At 50.7% G+C, this 19,660-nt stretch overlaps 1 long non-coding RNA gene across 4 annotated transcripts; it reads right to left on the bottom strand.

Moving 5' to 3' along the window:
• LOC106502911 lies at positions 239-4,633 on the bottom strand. Of its 4 annotated transcripts, none has more exons than XR_001919207.1 (5): positions 4,394-4,633; positions 3,844-4,279; positions 2,099-3,591; positions 1,322-1,430; positions 239-409 (listed from the first exon to the last, which is right to left on the bottom strand). It is a non-coding gene; the product is annotated as an uncharacterized LOC106502911 (long non-coding RNA). The 4 variants fall into 4 exon arrangements; XR_001919208.1 differs by having other exon boundaries at positions 2,099-2,196; positions 2,306-4,279; XR_001919206.1 differs by having other exon boundaries at positions 2,099-2,196; positions 2,290-4,279.

Consider the following 19,660-nt stretch of genomic DNA (forward strand, 5'->3'; position numbering starts at 1 on the left):
GTGATAGAAGAGCTGAGTACTCTGCTGACGCAGCAAACCTGTGGGGCAGGTTCTCTAGGATCCCATTTTGCAGATGACAGAATGAAGGTTCGGACTGGGACTTGGACTCACTAGAACATAAGCTTCCTACTTCATTTAGGTTACTGCTGTAGCACAGACTCAGACCACAAATATTTGGGGGGCAGTGGTGAATGAATAAATCTAATTCCAAAACTCTACAGCACTAATCAGACTTTTTATTTAGAAAGATGCCCTTGGCTCTAGAGGGATGGAGAACAGAGGCGGCAAAGCCAGCAAGAAGGTCTGGCAGCGCCCCGGGAGAGGTTGGACCAGCACAGCCGAAGAGGAGATGGAAGTGATATAGAAGAGCTGGGTGGGCAGACTCTGTGGGTCAATCAGGTAATAGGAGCTGCAATTTATTGAGGATAATAAGATGAGATGGTTGGATGGCATCACTGACTCGACGGATGTTGATTTTGAGCAAGCTCCGGGAGCTGGTGATGGACAGGGAAGCCTGGTGTGCTGCAGCCCATGGGGTCGCAAAGAGTCGGTTGGACATGACTGAGCAACTGAACTGAACTGAACTGAATAGGAGCTACAGTTACTAAGTGTCCAGCCCTGTCCTAAGCACTTCACCAGCATTAACTCAATATCTCTTCCCCGCAGGCCAGTGAATAGGGGGATCTCCTTAGCCCCATTTCACAGATGAGTAAACTGAGGCACGGAGAGATGAAAGGTCACGGATCTAGCAACTGAGGGTGTGGCACACCAGGGTCAGAGCTCTGTGCAGGGAGGAGGAGGGGCAGGAGGGGAGGTAAGGGCGGCTCCCATGTATTCTCGAGGAGTGACTGGGGCAATTAAGACCAGCCAGGCAGCAAGCCAGGGGACTGGCTGGCTTCCTGGCCGGGCCTTCTCTGCAGGCCCCTGAGGTCACTCTGGAGGAAGCTGTGTACGGGACCATAAATGACTCCACCCAGCGCTCAACCCCAGCAGTGATGACTGCTGCCAGGGCCCTGAGGATGCTGACGGCCACGAGGGGCCAGGCTTGCAGAAGCAGGGGTCTGGGCGGGCAGGGGCTGAGCCGTGACAACAGGGGGGCCAACCCCACCTTCCCACTTTCTCCATATTGCCAACAAGTGACCAGCTCCCCCCCCACAAAGCCCCCTTTGGGCACCTGACCTTTGCCCCTCCTGGCCGAGGCTGTGGTGCCTGAGCTGGGAGTCAGGATGTGGGGGCTCAGGCCATGTGGAAGGAAAGGGCTGGGGGTGAGGAGTCAGGGAAGGACAAGGTCCAGCTCGGAGTCCCTCCCGTGAGCAGAGACCTGCAGCCACCACATGGCCCCAGGCAGCAGAGGAAACAGGAGGCTTCTCAAAATAGACCAGGAGCGTGCAGCTCGGCGGCATTTCCCTGCTCCCACCATCTGGCTGAGCCTGGGCAGGAAGAGAGGCAGGGGGTTGGGGGGGCGGGGGGCAGGGTGTGGGGGGAGCGGCGCGTGGATGGGCTCCCCCGAGCCAGGCAGATGCCCACCATCACCCAGCGCCTCTCCCTGCCAGGTTGGCCCTTCCTCTTCTGTGGACTCTCATGACAGGGGTGCCAAGGCAAGGATATTGCCACGCAGGAAATGAGGCAGGTGCGGCTCAGAGAGGTGGAGCGACTGGGCCAAGGCCACACAGCTGGCAAACGGCAGAGCTGAGTGGGTCTGAGTCCCGGGCGGAGGCACGAGGCACCCTGCCCACCCCGGAACCTGCTAGGAGTCTCCTGCCTGTTGGCTCAATCTCTGCTTAGACCAGCTCCCCTTGAAAGCCAAGTTCATAAGGACCCGCCTGGTGGCACTGGCCTGGCTGCGCTGGGCGGGCCAGGGCAAAGGGAGGCTCAATGCCGAAGAATGGTAGGGGCGCGGTGGGCAGACCCTGCTAGGGTTCTGCAGGGGAGGAAGGCGGGGCCCCCGCAGAGCCTTGAGGCTCTCCAATGCTGGGTGGTTTCCTCAGGATCGCTCAGCCCAGAGCGTTCGATCCCCTTCCAGCCCCAAAGAAGGGGCCCCGCACAGCCTCTCCCACCATCACCGTCACAACCTGCCCGCCTGGAGGCACTGTCACACCTGCTCCTCTCAGCTGCCTCGAGGGGGTGGACAGGGTCGGGCAACTCCTCCTCGTCTTAACCGAGGGTCCTGAGGCTCAGAGAGGTGAAGGGGTGTCTCTGAAATGAGGCAGCCAGACAGGACTTCAGTCTGTGGTGTTCATTCAGCCACTCAGCAAGCATTTGCTGGATGCAAGCTGTGTCTGGGGATACCTCTGGGGCCACGCACTCAGGGAATGGAGACGCCTACTCCAGGGCGCTTTCCTTGGCCCCTGACTTCTTCTTGCACTTGCTGCGAGGAGGGTGGAGGGGGTGGCGGTGTCTTGCTTCCAGCGCTGGCCCAGCGGGGTGGGTGGCGAGGGTGGGGTTGTTGGGTGTCACCATGAGGCCGCTCCGCCCCGACACTCAGCCCAGAGGAAGACCCACAGAGCCCAAGGCTGGCACTGAACTACTCAACCCAGTGAGCCGACCTCGGGCCGGTCTGAACGCCCAGAGGCCTGGAGGTGGGCTGAAGGCAAAAGTGGCCTCAAGTCTTCCATGAAAAAGTGCTGGAGTGAAGGAAGGAAATGAGGGGGAGATGGAAGGAAGAGGGGAATGAGGCAAGAAGAGAAAAGAAGGGAAAAAAAGATAGAAAAGCAAGGATGACTGAGAGAGCCTCTTCGTGAGAAGAGGGGAGAAGAGGACAGAAACCATGACCTGGAACTGAAAGCCCAGTTCTGAATCCTAAAGAAGCCTAACTCTTGCTCTCCCATCTTCTCCCCAGAGCTGTGACCGCCCCGAGCTTCCTGGAACCCAAGCGACCGGTATAACAGGGCATGTGGGTGGGGCGCACCAGGGAGGGCTTCCTGGAGGAGGGGAGCCAGGACCCAGGTGATGGAGATGAGTGTGGAGGCTGTGGCTAGCGGCTGGTGGCAGCCTCTGCATGTACCTGCGTCCTGTGGTTGTGTCCCTTCTCTGCGGGCTTCCCTTTTAACGAGAAGTCTAGGCGAAGGCCAACCTGGTTACAATCTTCCTCCCAGCTTTAAGGCTGCTGAGAAAGCTGGAACTGGGCGTCACTGGGCTCCAGGGCCAGCTCCTGGAGCAAATAGCACCAGGCCCTGTGTACCTACCTGCCTGGGGACCCGCTGGTGAACTACAGATCCTGGTCTTGTAGAGTGCCGTCTGATGGGAGAGACCGACCCTGCGCACACTGAGCCCCTTCACTGAGGGGCCCTGAGCCACGAGGAGGGCAGACAGGGGGCCTCTGAAAAATAGGGGCTTCAGGCAAACCCAAGTGAGGCTCCCTACCCTCCAGCAAAGGCTTGGCTTCCCTGAGCCCTTTCCAGGCCCGCCCTGAAGCTGGGAGTCCCAGGGGCGCCTATATTTTCACCAGGCAGGTGGGAGCGGGAGAGAAGGCAGGGAGGAAAACCCCATCCATTGACGCCTTCCGGCCCTCTCCCAAGTCACTTTGATCGGGATTTGGTTGACGCCTTCCGGTCCTCTCCCGAGTCACTCTGATTTGGATTTGGGGACTTCCTGAAAAAAAACAAAAAAAAAAAACAAAAAGAAACAAAAAAACCCACACTCATGGAAGCCAAAAATTCATCATTAAAGACATTTGGGAAGAGGAGGTGTTATAAGTTATTTCATCTCCCCGAGCCTGTTTCCTCCTCTGTAAAATGGGAATAAGTACAGTACCTACCACACAAGGTGAAGATGAGATAAGGCAACATACATAAAGCCCTTAGCTGACTCTGTGGCTTTTAGAAAACATCCAGCCATTGTTACCTGTTATGATTCATTATTGCTATTCTGTCTTCTTTATGATTATCCACACAACACCAACTCTGTACCGAGCCTTGTACTTGGCACTGCAACCACGAAGAGGAATGAGACAGTCCCTGGGCTCCAGGAGTTCATAGTCAAGTACACAGGGCAGGCTAAAGTCAGTAGGCAGTTGTTCACATATTAGTATGAAGCAGCTTCATAAACCATTTGTCTCTGAAAGGGGGAAGGTTGTGAGATCAAGTCTGTAGGGGAGAGAGGTTCACACCGTGGAAAATACTTGCCTGCGCCTAGAACATCAGGGGAATTCATCCATCCTGTTTTGTTGTATTGGGATCAGAGTGGGGATAGAGAGCTGACCTCTGGGACAGAAACCAGGGAAATCAGCTTCCAGGCAGATTCTTCCAGATTTTGCTGATCCTTGGCCTGAGGAAGTTCCCTGCAGGAGGTGGGGGAGCGGGAAGGCATCCGCCTAAAGTGCCAGAAAGGAAAAATCTTCTGGGCCTGCCAAAAGCACGTCATTGTTCCCACCATACCCCAGCCTCAGACCCACCTCCACAGGGACCGCCGCCCTGCCTTGGCCTTGAACTTGGGAACGCTGGCTTCTCTGCATTCTGTTTGCTTGGGAGGAGCTTCGGGGCCTATTCTGGGAAGTTGGCTCGACCTCCTCATGCGCTGTGTTCCCAGCTCCTCCCCTAGACGGGGACAGATACTGCACAGGGCCTGGGCCACCTCCGTTGTCTGCGGGGAAGCTGGGTTCAGAGGCAGGCAGAGCGGGCCTGGGAACGTGGGCGGTGGAGTGGGGAGGCTGGGTGGGCTGGTGACCCAGATATCACTTCCTGTCCCGCTTCCCTCCATTCCCAGACACCAGCTGGGGCTGGACACAGGCCACAGGCCAGCAGGGAACCGACAGTCATCCCCTCGCTGTGAAGCCAAGACTCAAGTTTCGCTCCAGCCTGAAGTCGGGCGTCCTGGAGCCCACCTGGACCCCGCCTGGACGGCGCTCCCAAGGCCTTTCTGATGGAGGCGAGGAGTGTGTCCACCAGGTCCACCACCCCCACCTCCGCTTCGGCACAGGAACAAACTGAGCCCGGGGTGCAGCTGAGACCTGACGAAAGTGACACGGTGGGTTGGTGGCAGGGGCCGCATCCAGGCCCAGGTCTTCTGACTCCACATTGCTGGGAAGTTCAGGATAAACGCAGGCGTGAATGAACAAATGTATGAAAATCCTGAGCCCTGTGCCCCTGCCACGGTGACAGGGGAAATGAAGAATCCATCAGACAGCTCTTCATGAGGAATGGAGAGGACCAGGACCCTAGAGAGAGGGAAGCGGGTCCGGCAGTGCCCACACCATGCCAGTTCTTGGAGTGGGGGCATCCCTAGAACTTTATTTAGCTCTTCCGGGATGGGAGAGGTGAGGGAACTCTTTCCTTCATTTAGTTAGCAGAAGTTTATTGGGGAAATCTCAAATGCTGGGGGCCTCCCAGGTGGCGCTAATGGTAAAGAATCCTCCTGACAAAGCAGAAGACATGGGTTCGATCCCTCGGTCGGGAAGATCCCCTGGAGGAGCAAGCGGCAACCCACTCCAGTATCCTTGCCTGGAAAATTCCATGGACAGAGGAGTCTGAGGGGCTACAGTCCATGGGGCCTCAGAGAGTCAGACGCGACTGATCAACTGAGCACACACCTAACAGCATTTGCTGGCCATGAAGTTTTCCCAGCAAACCCTTCAGACAAGGTCCCTGCACTTGGAGAGACAATCAAACGACCAGCCAGCAAAGGAGCGAGGGGTGACCAACGGCAACACCCATGTGGCGGGAGCAGACAGGGTTGGGATGCACTTGACAGAAAGGAGGGTTTGGAGGGCTTTGCCTCTCTGAAGAGGTGGCATTTAGGCTGAGCCCACGGAAAGAGAAGGGACCAGCCTGGTGGAGCTCTGGAGAAAGGGCTGTTCCAGGCAGAAGAAACAGCAGGTGCAAAGGCCCTGAGGTCAGCATGATCTCAGCATTGTCACCAAAAAAGATAAAAGGCCACGACAGGTGGCTGGAACTCCATGAGGGAGCGGGGCGGGTGGGGGTGGGGGAGGTACCAATAAGGTCTGTGAGGTGGGCCAGGTCACACAGGGTTTTGTGACCAGGGTGTGAAGCTTGGGTCTTATTCTGAAAGCACCAGGGATCCAGGGAACGGTTATAAATCAGGAGGGTTGATGGGATCCAATTTATGTGTTAGGAACATATTTTACTCTGAATGGGCTTCCCCAGTGTCTCAGACAGTAAAGACTCCTCCTGCAATGCAGGAGACCCGGTTTCGATCCCTGGGTCGGGAAGATGCCCTGGAGAAGGGAATAGCAGCTACCCATTCCAGTATTCTTGCTTGGAGAATCCCATGGACAGAGGAGCCTGGGGTCGCAAAGAGTCAGACGTGACTGAGCGAGTAACACTCGCACTTCCAACACTTTACTCTGAATAAAGGGTGGATGGGGACGAGATGGGAGAGAGGGGGCAGCAGGGAGACTGGCTAGGAGGCTGTGCAGTGATCAGGATGAGCGATGCTGTCACCCAGAGGGAGGCAGTGTGGATGGTAAAAGAAGCAGGCTGCCTGAAGACAGCTATAGGGAACAGGAGTGACAGCCCCTGAAGGAGTTGCTGACTGAGCGAGGGAGAGACAAGGCTGCTTTCCGGCTTTAGTGACCAGACAGATGGCGTTTCGTAAGCCTGGGGGAGAGTGAAACGAAGTGCTTGGCTTCAGACAAGTTAAGTTAGAGACGCCTTTAGACATCCAAGGGAGATGTGAAGGAAACAGCTGGATGTTCACAGCAATGACAAGAATCCTGATACTCATACATGCTTTGTGTTCTATTTCCCGTTTGCCGTGTGCCTCCCCACCAGGCTTTGCCCTGCAAGGGCAGGAGCTGAGCCTGGCTTTGCTCCTAACCCTGTTCTCAGCCCTGAGGCCGGTGCTGGGCTGGAGCCTGGTGGGCGGGGAGGTAGGGAAGTGCTCAGTAAATATTTATAAAATAAACTGAACAGAGAGAGGCTGCTGGGTGTGTAGCCTGTCTGCTGGGTGGGAGCTGGAAATCGAGGGCCTTCCCCCGCCCCAAGACAGACCCTGCCCGAGGAAACAGTCCAGGTTGATCCCCTGGGAAACTCGGGTGGGTAGCTGGGTGTGTAGCCTCTCTCTTCTGGGTGGGAGCTGGAAATCGAGGGCCCCCCGAGACAGACCCTGCCCGAGGAAATTGTCCAGGTTGACCCCCTGGGAAACTCAGCTGCTGGCTTCCAGCTTTCCTATCTCTCACTGTGGTCTCCTTCCCTCCTGCCAACTTCCTGCCAGGAAACACAGCGCCCCCAGGCATAAATCATTAACTAGCACCACCTCTTAGGCAGGCCTGCGCTTCGGTTCCCAAAGCACTTTCCTGCCATTATCTTGAGTGATCTTCAGACGACCATGGGAGGTGGGCAGAGGCAGGCCCACTTGATGGCTGCTCCCCCCAGGAAACAGGGAAGAAGTGTTTAGGGCCTCACTGGCAGTACCGAAACTCACCGAGTCTGGGGGCGTGTTCTGTTCTCCTGGGATATTGCCCTGAAAACAGAAAGGCAGAGGATCCCCTGAAAAGACTCTGGCTGGTGGCGCTGCAGGCTTTGTGACCACTGACCAGAAAAGCGTGCAGGGCTGGGAGGGTACCCTTGGGGACCCGCTCCACAGAGCCGCTCCCCATTTTAAACAGGGGCCGTGGGACAGCCGGCCTGCCTCCATGTTGCTCCATGTCCACAGCCCAGGCTCCCTCTCTTCTGAGGACGACGCCCACCAGGGGTCCTTTCCAGCCTCCTCCGCAGAGTCACCCATGTTCCCAGGCTCACTCTGCCGCCCCCTGAGCCGAGCTTCCCTGCAGGCCACGGAGGTGGCCCAGGCCCCATGTGGTATCTGTGTCCCCATCCGTGGGAGGAGGCTGGAAAGAACCTACTGTGCTGCCTTGGCCGACTCCCTTTTTTCTCCCTGGGCCTCAGTTTTCCCATCTGACGAATGGGAAGTTGGATGAAACTGGATGGGTCCCTGGCACCCCTGCAATTCTTTGAGTCTCTCTCTCTGATCCGAAGGTCCCTGGACCCCAGCTTCGAGTGGTCCCCGGGGTGTGAGCTGAAGGCTTTGCCCCACCCCCACATCCCCCCAATGCCCCTGCCCCCGGGTCACCTCTCTGGTGCCCCTTGCCTGGTGCCAGGTGGTCCCCCAGGGGTCCCTCCCATCCCCGAGCAGCCTCCACTCGGCCCAGCAGACACGCGCCACCTGCTCTCCACATCGAAGGCCCGTGGCCCAGGCTTGGAACAACTTCCCTCAGTTGGGCAAGGCTGTGACAGGAAGGGGACAAGACCTGACCCCTGCTTGGAAAGCCAGTTGTGCAACACAGCCCTGTGAGGGGAGGCACGTGACCGACGGGAACGGCTGCCGGAAGGAGCCAGGGCCTTCTTTGAAATGAATATCTTGGCAAGATCAACGGAGAAAAGGTCCTTTTGGACGCCACTGACTCTGGGTCACTGCTAATGCATTCAGAGCCTGGCCGTGGCGCCGTGTCCCAGCCGCATCCCCGAACACGGAGCCTTGCTGGGTCACTGTCACATGGGACGTGGGGAGCTGCAGGAACATATAATATAAGCTACCCTTCCGGCTTCTGCACACCCAAACCTCTTGTTTGTACTTACAAGCAGTCTAAAGCTGCAGTACATTCCTCTGGGCATCCTCTTCCAAGGCAAGTGAGCAGCATATTTTTAGTAACAAGTGAAAGTCTTTTGTATCGAGCCTAATAGATAAAGTAGATGATGAGATAAAGTAGATGATGTCTTTGGATGCTAGTGGGGGTGGAAGTAGGTATAGGAGAGTTTAATGGTGAAACAGATTTTTTTTCCCCTTATAATGTAAGGTGTTTCTGAAGATGATGAAATATTGACATCATTGTTTGGAATAAGTGCATGATAACGGCTGTGTGTGTTAGACACCTACCTACCATGTGCCAGAAACAGGGCTCAGAATCAGATTTTTTTTTTTTAAACTTCTTTCAGGGATTAAAGGCATTAAAATATTCTTTTCCCCCTTGAATCCATTTTTGCTGCTTTTGCCTTTCAGAGAACTTTTTGTATCTAAACATTCACTGTACTGGCATAAAGTTGTTTATAACATTCCCTTCCTCGTTTGATGTCTGCAGAATCTCTAGCCATGTCTACTCTCATTCCAGACACGGATCCTTTGTGTTCTTTCTTCTTAGTTTCACAGATGAGGAAACTGAGGTTCCAGGAGATAACGGGGTCACCCGAGCGATAGTGGGTTAAGAAGCTGGAATCCAAACCACATCTGATTCTCCCTGCTTCCACCAGGCCCTTTATGATTATCTTTAAGCACAACATTTAATAGGTGATTTACAAGTGGCCCAGGCATAACACCTCCATCTGCTCGGTGTGTTCCTTAAAAAGTTACTCCTGTTCCTTTGCGTCCCCTCGTGATCTCAGGCCGCCGCGTTCCCTGTGCCCTCCATCTCCCCGGCGGCCCAGAGCACGTCCTGTTTCTGTACCGCCTCCCTCCCTCTGCTCAGCATCTGAAAGAATTCCCAGCCCTGTCACTCTCTTCTCTCCCCTTCATAGCAGTGACCAACACCCAAAGGGACCCTATACGCCGACTTGGCGGTCGTCCGTCTCCCCCACTAAGATGGACACTCACGTAGGCAAGGACCACATCCCCTGTTCCAGGCACATAGAAAGTGCGTGACAGATATTTCTAGATGAGTGAATTAAGTGAAAGCAATGAAATTCTGCTCCTCAGTCCCCCTCTTGATATCGTGGGGAAGGCTGCCCACCTTCAGGGTGACCTGGGGGGCGGTACCCACTGTTCTGCATCCCACCCCTGCTTTCTCCCTCCCATCCCACAGCCCAGATCCCGAATCACTGCCTGACTGTGCCCTGCACACACATCTCCTTCTCAGAGCTGGCTCTGGGGGTCCCTGACCATGCCAGGCAGGACTTACAGGCCCGCCAGTAACCCCAAGGCCAAGTCCAGACCAGAGACCCAGACCCCTGGCTCCCAGACCCCTAGAACAGAGTTCAGGCTACTGTGCACCTGGTCCAGGCCGGAGCCCTGGGGACAGATGTTCTTGGAAGGGGCATCTTTACTCCCTCCCCCGTGCCAGAGCTGCGTGCACACATGTGCACCCACATACACACACACACACAAGAGCAACAAGGGTAAAGAAGCCGATAGTTTACAGTGGTGATAAGCTGTTTGAAACAAAATGTTTAGGAAGTGGTTGAGAGGGTCTTGGGATGGGAGAGGCCGGTGAGATGAGTGGTCCTGGGAAGGCTTCTCTGAGGGAGATGAAGGGGAAAGGTAGGGCAGCTGAGGGCACCATCCGCCACCCACAGCTCCCTGGGCACCGTCACTCAGGCTCTGTCACCTGTGAATCGGGAAGGGGCGTTGTTGGAGCCCCCCAGGCCCACCTACCATCCCCATTTCTGCTCCCGTGAGCTGTCTACATCACCAGCGTTAACCAAAGCTTTCCCAACAAATGCACTGTGGCTACTCCACACCTTCAAAGCCACAAACAGACCAAGACCCAGCGACCAGCCCTCTTCTTTCAGCATCCCGGCAAGGAGAATACGTTGACTGGACATGAAGAGAGAAAAGGAGATGGTGAGGGTGTCCCCGCAGGGAGAGGGGCTGTGGCCGAGGAAAGTCAGCCTCCCTCCCTCAACATTTTGATCCATAGGCACCAAAGCTGCACCGTCCCCCACCCGGGCATTCAGCCAAGACGTCAGGCTCGTGAGCAAAGGGTCCCCAGGGCTTAGCTGCTGGGCTGGCCTCCTGGACCTCGGAAGGCGAAGTTCCCAGAGTAAGAAAGATGGAATTCCTTCCCATGCGACACGGTGGACGAGGGGTGATATGATAGAGGGGTTGGCTAAAACTGGGAGGACATATACAACGTTGCATGGGAAGAAAAGAACTGGCCTTTACTGTATAAGCATTCATCAAAAGTGACCCTATTTAAAAAAAAAAGATAAGCTTGCCTACTGTGCCAGATCATTCTTCTCCTGCTTGCACCCCATACACCCTGACTTGCAGCTTTGTACAGTGAGCCTCTGTGCTGCTCTGCCTGGGGCTTCCCACCATTTGCATGGAAAACAGTGCTTGGGGGAGGTCTGAAGTGGCAGCGAGTTAATGTCCTCAGGGGGCTGACTTCAGTCAGTGCTACAGTGAACTGATGGATAAATACCCAGTTTGCGGCCCCTCTCATGGGTCTGTGTCGTGTATTACCCACTCCCCTGGGAGTTTCCCACTCGATGGAGCCCAGCTGTGCACAGCAGCCACCTGCTCGGTAATGGAATCTGTGTCAATGTCCTTCTGACCTTATCCTGTCTCCCCGCCCCCTTGCCCTTTCCTGGGATCACATCCCAAATAAATTGCACTCAAATCTCCTCTCAGGGTTCACCCCTGGAGGAAGCTAAAATAACCACATGGATGATGTTCTGGAAAGGAGGCCATGTAGCGGGGTCTGGGTTCAAACCCTGGCTTCATCTACTTCTCTCCAGGTGAAAACTTCCAAGCCTCGATTTCCTCACCTATTCAGTGGGAGTGATAATAACAGTACCAAGATCAACAATTTGTTGAAAGAACTGAATGAGATAATTCATGTAAAGCAGTTTTCTTAGTAAATAATACTTGTAAACACTCAAAAACTACCAGCTGTAATTAACAGATGGTCATAAAACAGCCAAGTAACAGACAACAACATTTACAACAGGTGACAAGCAAAGGGTTACTATGCCTAATGAACAGGGACTCAAAGTTCTTATTCAAAGGACGTGAATACATGATCAGTTCAGTCGCTCAGTCATGTCCGACTCTTTGCGACCCCATGAATCGCAGCACACCAGGCCTCCCTGTCCATCACCAACTCCCGGAGTTCACTCAGACTCGTGTCCATCAAGTCAGTGATGCCATCCAGCCATCTCATCCTTGGTCGTCCCCTTCTTCTCCTGCCCCCAATCCCTCCCAGCATCAGAGTCTTTTCCAGTGAGTCAACTCTTCGCATGAGGTGGTCAGAGTACTGGAGTTTCAGCTTTAGCATCATTCCTTCCAAAGAAATCCCAGGGCTGATCTTCAGAATGGACTGGTTGGATCTCCTTGCGGTCCAAAGGACTCTCAAGAGTCTTCTCCAACACCACAGTTCAAAAGAATCAATTCTTCAGCATTCAGCTTTCTTCACAGTCCAACTCTCACATCCATACATGACCACTGGAAAAACCATAGCCTTGACTAAACGGACCTTAGTCGGCAAAGTAATATCTCTGCTTTTGAATATGCTATCTAGGTTGGTCATAACTTTTCTTCCAAGGAGTAAGCGTCTTTTAATTTCATGGCTGCAATCACCATCTGCAGTGATTTTGGAGCCCAAAAAAATAAAGTCTGACACTGTTTCCACTGTTTCCCCATCTATTTCCCATGAAGTGATGGGACCAGATGCCATGGTCTTCATTTTCTGAATGTTGAGCTGTAAGCCAGCTTTTTCACTCTCCTCTTTCACTTTCATTAAGAGGCTTTTGAGTTCTTCTTCACTTTCTGCCATAAGGGTGGTGTCATCTGCATATCTGAGGTTATTGATATTTCTCCTGGCAATCTTGATTCCAGCTTATGTTTCTTCCAGTCCAGCGTTTCTCATGATGTACTCTGCATATAAGTTAAATAAGCAGGGTGGTAATATACAGCCTTGACGTACTCCTTTTCCTATTTGGAACCAGTCTGTTGTTCCATGTCCAGTTCTAACTGCTGCTTCCTGGCCTGCATACAGATTTCTCAAGAGGCAGGTCAGGTGGTCTGGTATTCCCATCTCTTTTAGAATTTTCCACAGTTTATTGTGATCCCCACAGTCAAAGGCTTTGGCATAGTCAATAAAACAGAAATAGATGTTTTTCTGGAATTCTCTTGCTTTTTCCATGATCCAGTGGATGTTGGCAATTTGATCTCTGGTTCCTCTACCTTTTCTAAAACCAGCTTGAACATCAGGGAGTTCACGGTTCATGTATTGCTGAAGCCTGGCTTGGAGAATTTTGAGCATTACTTTACTAGCATGTGAGATGAGTGCAGTTGTGAGGTAGTTTGAGCATTCTTTGGCATTGCCTTTCTTTGGGATTGGAATGAAAACTGACCTTTTCCAGTCCTGTGGCCACTGCTGAGTTTTCCAAATTTGCTGGCATATTGAGTGCAGCACTTTCACAGCATCATCTTTCAGGATTTGAAATAGCTCCACTGGAATTCCATCACCTCCACTAGCTTTGTTTGTAGTGATGCTTTCTAAGGCCCACTTGACTTCATATTCCAGGATGTCTGGCTCTAGGTGAGTGATCACACCATCGTGATTATCCAGGTTGTGAAGATCTTTTTTGTACAATCCTTCTGTGTATTCTTGCCACCTCTTCTTAATATCTTCTGCTTCTGTTAGGTCCATACCTGTGCTTTATCTGTCCTTTATCGAGCCCATCTTTGCATGAAATGTTCCCTTGGTATCTCTAATTTTCTTGAAGAGATCTCTAGTCTTTCCCATTCTGTTGTTTTCCTCTATTTCTTTGCATTGATCGCTGAAGAAGGCTTTCTTATCTCTTCTTGCTATTCTTTGGGACTCTGCATTCACATGCTTATATCTTTCCTTTCCTCCTTTGCTTTTCACTTCTCTTCTTTTCTCAGCTATTTGTAAGGCCTCCCCAGACAGCCATTTTGCTTTTTTTGCATTTCTTTTCCTTGGGGATGGTCTTGATCCCTGTCTCCTGTGCAATGTCACAAACCTCAGTCCATAGTTCATCAGGCACTCTATCAGATCTAGGCCCTTAAATCTATTTCTCACTTCCACTGTAAAATCATAAGGGATTTGATTTAGGTCATACCTGAATGGTCCAGTGGTTTTCCCTACTTTCTTCAATTTAAGTCCGAATTTGGTAATAAGGAGTTCATGATCTGAGCCATAGTCAGCTCCCAGTCTTGTTTTTGTTGACTGTATAGAGCTTGTCCGTCTTTGGCTGCAAAGAATGTAATCAATTTGATTTAGGTGTTGACCATCTGGTGATGTCCATGTGTAGAGTCTTCTCTTATGTTGTTGGAAGACGGTGTTTGCTATGACCAGTGCATTTTCTTGGCAAAACTCTATTATCCTTTGCCCTGCTTCATTCCGCATTCCAAGGCCAAATTTGTCTGTTACTCCGGGTGTTTCTTGACTTCCTACTTTTGCATTCCAGTCCCCTAGAATGAAAAGGACACCGTTCAACTTCAGCTTCTTCAGCATTACTGGCTGGGGCATAGACTTGGATAACTGTGATATTGAATGGTTTGCCTTGGAGACAAACAGAGATCATTCTGTCGTTTTTGAGACTGCATCCAAGTACTGCATTTCGGACTCTTTTGTTGACCATAATGGCTACTCCATTTCTTCTGAGGGATTCCTGCCCACAGTAGTGGATATAATGGTCATCTGAGTTAAATTCACCCATTCCAGTCCATTTTAGTTCGCTGATTCCTAGAATGTCGACATTCACTCTTTCCATGTCTTGTTTGACCACTTCAAATTTGCCTTGATTCATGGACCTGACATTCCAGGTTCCTATGCAATATTGCTCTTTACAGCATCGGACCTTGCTTCTATCACCAGTCACATCCACAACTGGGTATTGTTTTTGCTTTGGCTCCATCCCTTCATTCTTTCTGAAGTTATTTCTCCACTGATCTCCAGTAGCATATTGGGTACCTACTGACCTGGGGAGTTCCTCTTTCAGTATCCTATCATTCTGCCTTTTCATACTGTTCATGGGGTTCTCAAGGCAAGAATACTGAAGTGGTTTGCCATTCCCTTCTCCAGTGGACCACATTCTGTCAGACCTCTCCACCTGGGTTGCCCCACAGGCATGGCTTAGATTCACTGAGTTAGACAAGGCTGTGGTCCTAGTGTGATTGGATTGACTAGTTTTCTGTGAGTATGGTTTCAGTGTGTCTGCCCTCTGATGCCCTCTTGTAACACCTACCATCTTACTTGGGTTTCTCTTACCTTGGGCGTGGGGTATCTCTTCACGGCTGCTCCAGCAAAGCGCAGCCGCTGCTCCAGGTGACAAGCAAAGGATTATTATTCCTAATAAACAAGGACTCAAAGTTCTTATTCAAAGGACGTGAATACATGATCACAGAAGAGTAAATGAAAGTACCCAATGTCTGCATTAAAAGACATTCAACCTAACTTCACTAATTAGACAAGAAATGCTAAGAAAACCATAGTAATTCAAGGACACAAAAATTATCCAATTGGCAACATTTCTTAAGGATTATAATATCCTATGATGATAAGGGTGGGGCTAAAACAGACAGCTGATGAAAATACAAATTGCTCCAATCTCTCCGTGGGGATAGTTCAAATCTCAAATTCACAAACCATTTGTGGGACTTCCTCAGAGATTCCACACTTGTGCAAAAAAGGCTCTGGTGAAAGAATTTTGCTCAACATTATGCACAGAAAACAGTTCTAAAACCCAAACGTGGTTGATAGGGGGTTAAATGACTGCATTACATCATACCCAAACAACCAAATTCTAGGAAGCCATGGAAAAGAAAGAAAGGGGACTTCCCTGGTGGTCCAATGGCTAAGACTCCCTGCTCCCAGTTCAGAGGGCCCAAAGTTGATCCCTGGTCAAGGAACTAGATCCCACATGCAGGAACTGAGAGCTGGAATGCACCAACTAAAGCTGCTGCATGAAAGTGAAAATGTTACTCTCTCAGTCATGCCCGACTCTTTGCCCCCCACGGTTTGTAGCCCACCAGGCTCCTCTGTTCATGCAATTCTACGGTCGAGAATACTGGAGTGGGTTGCCATTTCCTTCACTAGGGGATCTTTCCAACCCAGCGATCAAACCCAGGTCTGCTGCTTTTCAGGCAGACTCTTTACCATCTGAGCCATGAGGGAAGATGCTGCAAGCTACAACTGAAAAAAAAAAAAATCCTACATGCTCCAACCAAGGCCTGGTGCAGCCATATAAATAAATTGTTGTTTTTTTTTTTTTTTTTAAAAAAAAAAGGATGGAGAAGGAAATGGCAACCCACTCTGGTATTCTTGCCTGGAAAATCCCATGGACAGAGGAGCCTGGTAGGCTACAGTCCATGGGATCTCAAAAGAGTCAAGACACGACTGAGCTATTAAAACAACAACAACAAAGAAAAAAAAAAAGGAGAGAGATTTACATGTGTTGTCGAGATGACATTTATTATGAGGTAGAAGTCACACAACCCTATAGACAGCAAGACCATACTTTTCATTAAGTAATACTTTAATACATCCTTGTAAATTTTTGTTATTGGATAGATAAATCTGAAAATAACATATACCAAGCAGTGGCGATTATTTCTGAGGTTCAGGATTACAAGGATTTTGTATATCCAAGATATACATTTCTATAAGGGGCTTCCCAGGTGGCACTAGTGGCAAAGAACCCTCCTGCCAATGCAGGAGACGTAAGAGACTGGGTTTGATCCCTGGGTCAGGAAGATCCCCTGGAGGAGGAAATGGTAACCCACTCCAGTATTCTTGCCTGGAGAATCCCCATGGGCAGAGGAGCCTGGCGGGCTGCAATAGTCCATCGGGTCCCAAGGAGTTGGACGTGACTGAAGTAACCTAGCACACGTGCACGCACATCTCTATAATGTTCAAATTTTTGAAACAAGCACATGATCAGAAAAATCCAGGCCAATTGTTCTCTCTCTTCTCTTGAGCTAGCAGGACACCATGCAAGCATCGCCACCCCCCTCCCAAGACCACAGGTAATTCTGAACACCAAGGAGGCACCTTCCAACAGGTCATTTCAAGTGAAGAAAGCTCAGAAAATAGTACACGCACCATAAAATTAGTATTAATTTATATTTTTATATATGATTAGTTAATTAACCTTACTCATTAATTAATAATAATGAACAAGGCTACTATTAATATCAAGAAAAACACTGGAAGAAGAAAAGAGCAAAATATTAACAGAAGTGGCACACTGATGATTTTTGTTTTTCTTTCTACTTGTTTTGTATTTTTATATTTGTCATATTTCCTACAATGAAAAGATCAGCCCAGTTCAGTCGCTCAGTTGTGTCCGACTTTCTGAGACCCTATGAACTAGAAACAAAGCATATGGATTTGAAAAGAGATGCCATCAAGTTAGAGTAATCTCAACTAACATTAGGAGGTAAGTGAGGACATTCTAAAAAAATGATCACTTTATGTCAATATGTAGATCAAACAGAGGGCACGTTCAGTTCAGTCGCTCAGTCGTGTCCGACTCTTTGAGACCCCATGAATCACAGCACGCCAGGCCTCCCTGTCCATCACCAACTCCGGGAGTTCACTCAAACTCATGTCCATCGAGTCGGTGATGCCATCCAGCCATCTCATCCTCTGTCATCCCCTTCTCCTCCTGCCCCCAATCCTTCCCAGCATCAGAGTCTTTTCCAATGAGTCAACTCTTCATGTGAGGTGGCCAAAGTATTGGAGTTTCAGCTTTAGCATCATTCCTTCCAAAGAACACCCAGGTCTGATCGCCTTTAGGGTGGACTGGTTGGATCTCCTTGCAGTCCAAGGGACTCTCAAGAGTCTTCTCCAACACCACAGTTCAAAAGCATCAATTCTTTGGCACTCAGCTTTCTTCACAGTCCGCCTCTCACTGAAAAAACCATAGCCTTGACTAGACGGACCTTTGTTGTCAAGGTAATATCTCTGCTTTTGAATATGCTATCTAGGTTGGTCATAACTTTCCTTCCAAGGAGTAAGTGTTAGGTGGATGTAAAGCCTCGCTGAGTGCCTGCAGCTTTTTTCCTAGTAATAAAAAGGACAAAACGGCCGTAAACAACAAGACCTCATCCTCCGGCCCTAATGAAAAGGTCTGTGTCTCATCAAACTTCAGTCTGGATTAGGTTTCAGTAAAATAGAAAGGGTGAGTGGCTTTACTCCAGCCAGATGTAAACCGCCTGGAATCCACTCCTGAGGGCTACCCCCGGCCCTTTTCCCAGATTTAAGGGACAACAATCATGGACATTCCTTACCCAGAAATGATCAATAACAACAACGTTAGTACCGAAAGGCTTTCCCAATGAAACCCCAAATCCCAGCCTGTCCCACTCAGGGCTGAGTTCTGCCTGGAAATAAAAGGAATTTACACTCCTTACCGAACCAGCCAGTACTGAAGAACGGGAGGGGCCCCGAGCCTGGAGAAGGGCAGCCCCCTTTGATGCCTAAGACCCCATCTTCACCAGGAAGTTTCATCTGTTTCATGTGGGTTATTCAGGCATTAAGTAGATGAGGTGTTTTGGCCACCCTGAGGACCATTGTCTCAAGCAGGAAGAGATAAACAAGTCTCTCCACTTCAGAAAGATGGGGTGATGGGAGATTCGGTGCCTCCCAAAGCATATGGATTTGAAAAGAGATGCCATCAAGTTGGAGTAATCTCAACTAACATTAGGGGGTAAGTGAGAACATCTTGAGAAATGATCACTTTATGTCAATATGTAGATCATCCTGTGGACTGTAGCCCACCAGGCTCCACTGTCCATGGGATTTCCCAGCCAAGAGAAGTGGGCTGCCGTTTCCTTCTCCAGAGGATCTTTCTGACCCAGGGATTGAACCTTCTTCTCTTGCATTGACAGGCGAATTCTCTACCACTGAGCCACCAGGGAAATCTGTGTCCATTGCTACTGCTCATTATTTATGGAGCATATTCTACATGCTACTCAAAATGATGTCCTTAGTTACCCACCTCAGCCCTACAAGCATTATCATCCCCACCTTACAGATGAGGGCAATGAGGCCCAGAGAAATGAGTGAGGCCTAGACTCCAGTCCAGGTCATTCTGACTTCACCACCAGAGATGATGGTTGCATTCAAGGAGAGACATCACCAAACAATCCTGGTGGGTTCTTTAGGCAGGATGCTCAGTATATTCATTTCCTGCTATAACAAGTCACCACAAATTCAGTGGCTTAACACAGAAATATATTAGAGTTCAGAAGTCTGAACGAGATCCCACTCAGCCACAGTCCAGGTGTTGTCAGAACTGCATTTTCTTCTGGAGATTCCAGGGAGAATCCATTTCTTTGTCCCTGCAGCTTCTAGAGGGGCTCACGCTCCTTGGCTCCTGGCCCCTTCCACCACCTTCGAAGCCAGCAGTGACCAGTCTTTCTCACAATGCCATCTCTTTGTTTCTCACTCTTCTTCCTCCCTCCTCTGATGTCAGGACCCTGGTGAATACCCAGGGCATGCCTATGTAATCTAGAGTAATCTCCTTAAAGTCTGCTGAGTAGCAACCTTCGTTCCATCTGCAACCTGAGTTCCCTGTTGCTATGTAACGTAACACATTATTCGCAGGTTCTGGAGATTAGCATGTGGACACCCTGGGTGTGTGTGCTGGTGGGGTGGGGAGGACACTCTTCTGCCACCACCCTCAGAGGCATTGTGAGCGCTTGGAGTCACCAAACCCAGAGTTTCATTCTCACTTTCGCATGGAGTTTGAAAAAACTGATTCACTCCGACCAAAACAGCCAGGAAACTGACTCCTCGGCTAGGAGCATCAGTGATTTATCACAGTGGGAAGGGCCCCTGTCCTGGTCCTGGTGGGGTTAGAAAGACCCAGCTGAGACTATTGGCCCATTCTTACATTTACTGTTATCAAAGGAATACCTGCTCACAGAAAATATCCAAATGTCAGAGAAGTGCGTAACTGCGGGTCCCCATAATGTGTTCATCAGAACCTGTCTCCAGCTCTCGCTGGGTACACAGGTG

Source organism: Capra hircus, chromosome 15 (genome assembly GCF_001704415.2).
Source record: "Capra hircus breed San Clemente chromosome 15, ASM170441v1, whole genome shotgun sequence".
NCBI classification, from domain to species: domain Eukaryota; kingdom Metazoa; phylum Chordata; class Mammalia; order Artiodactyla; family Bovidae; genus Capra; species Capra hircus.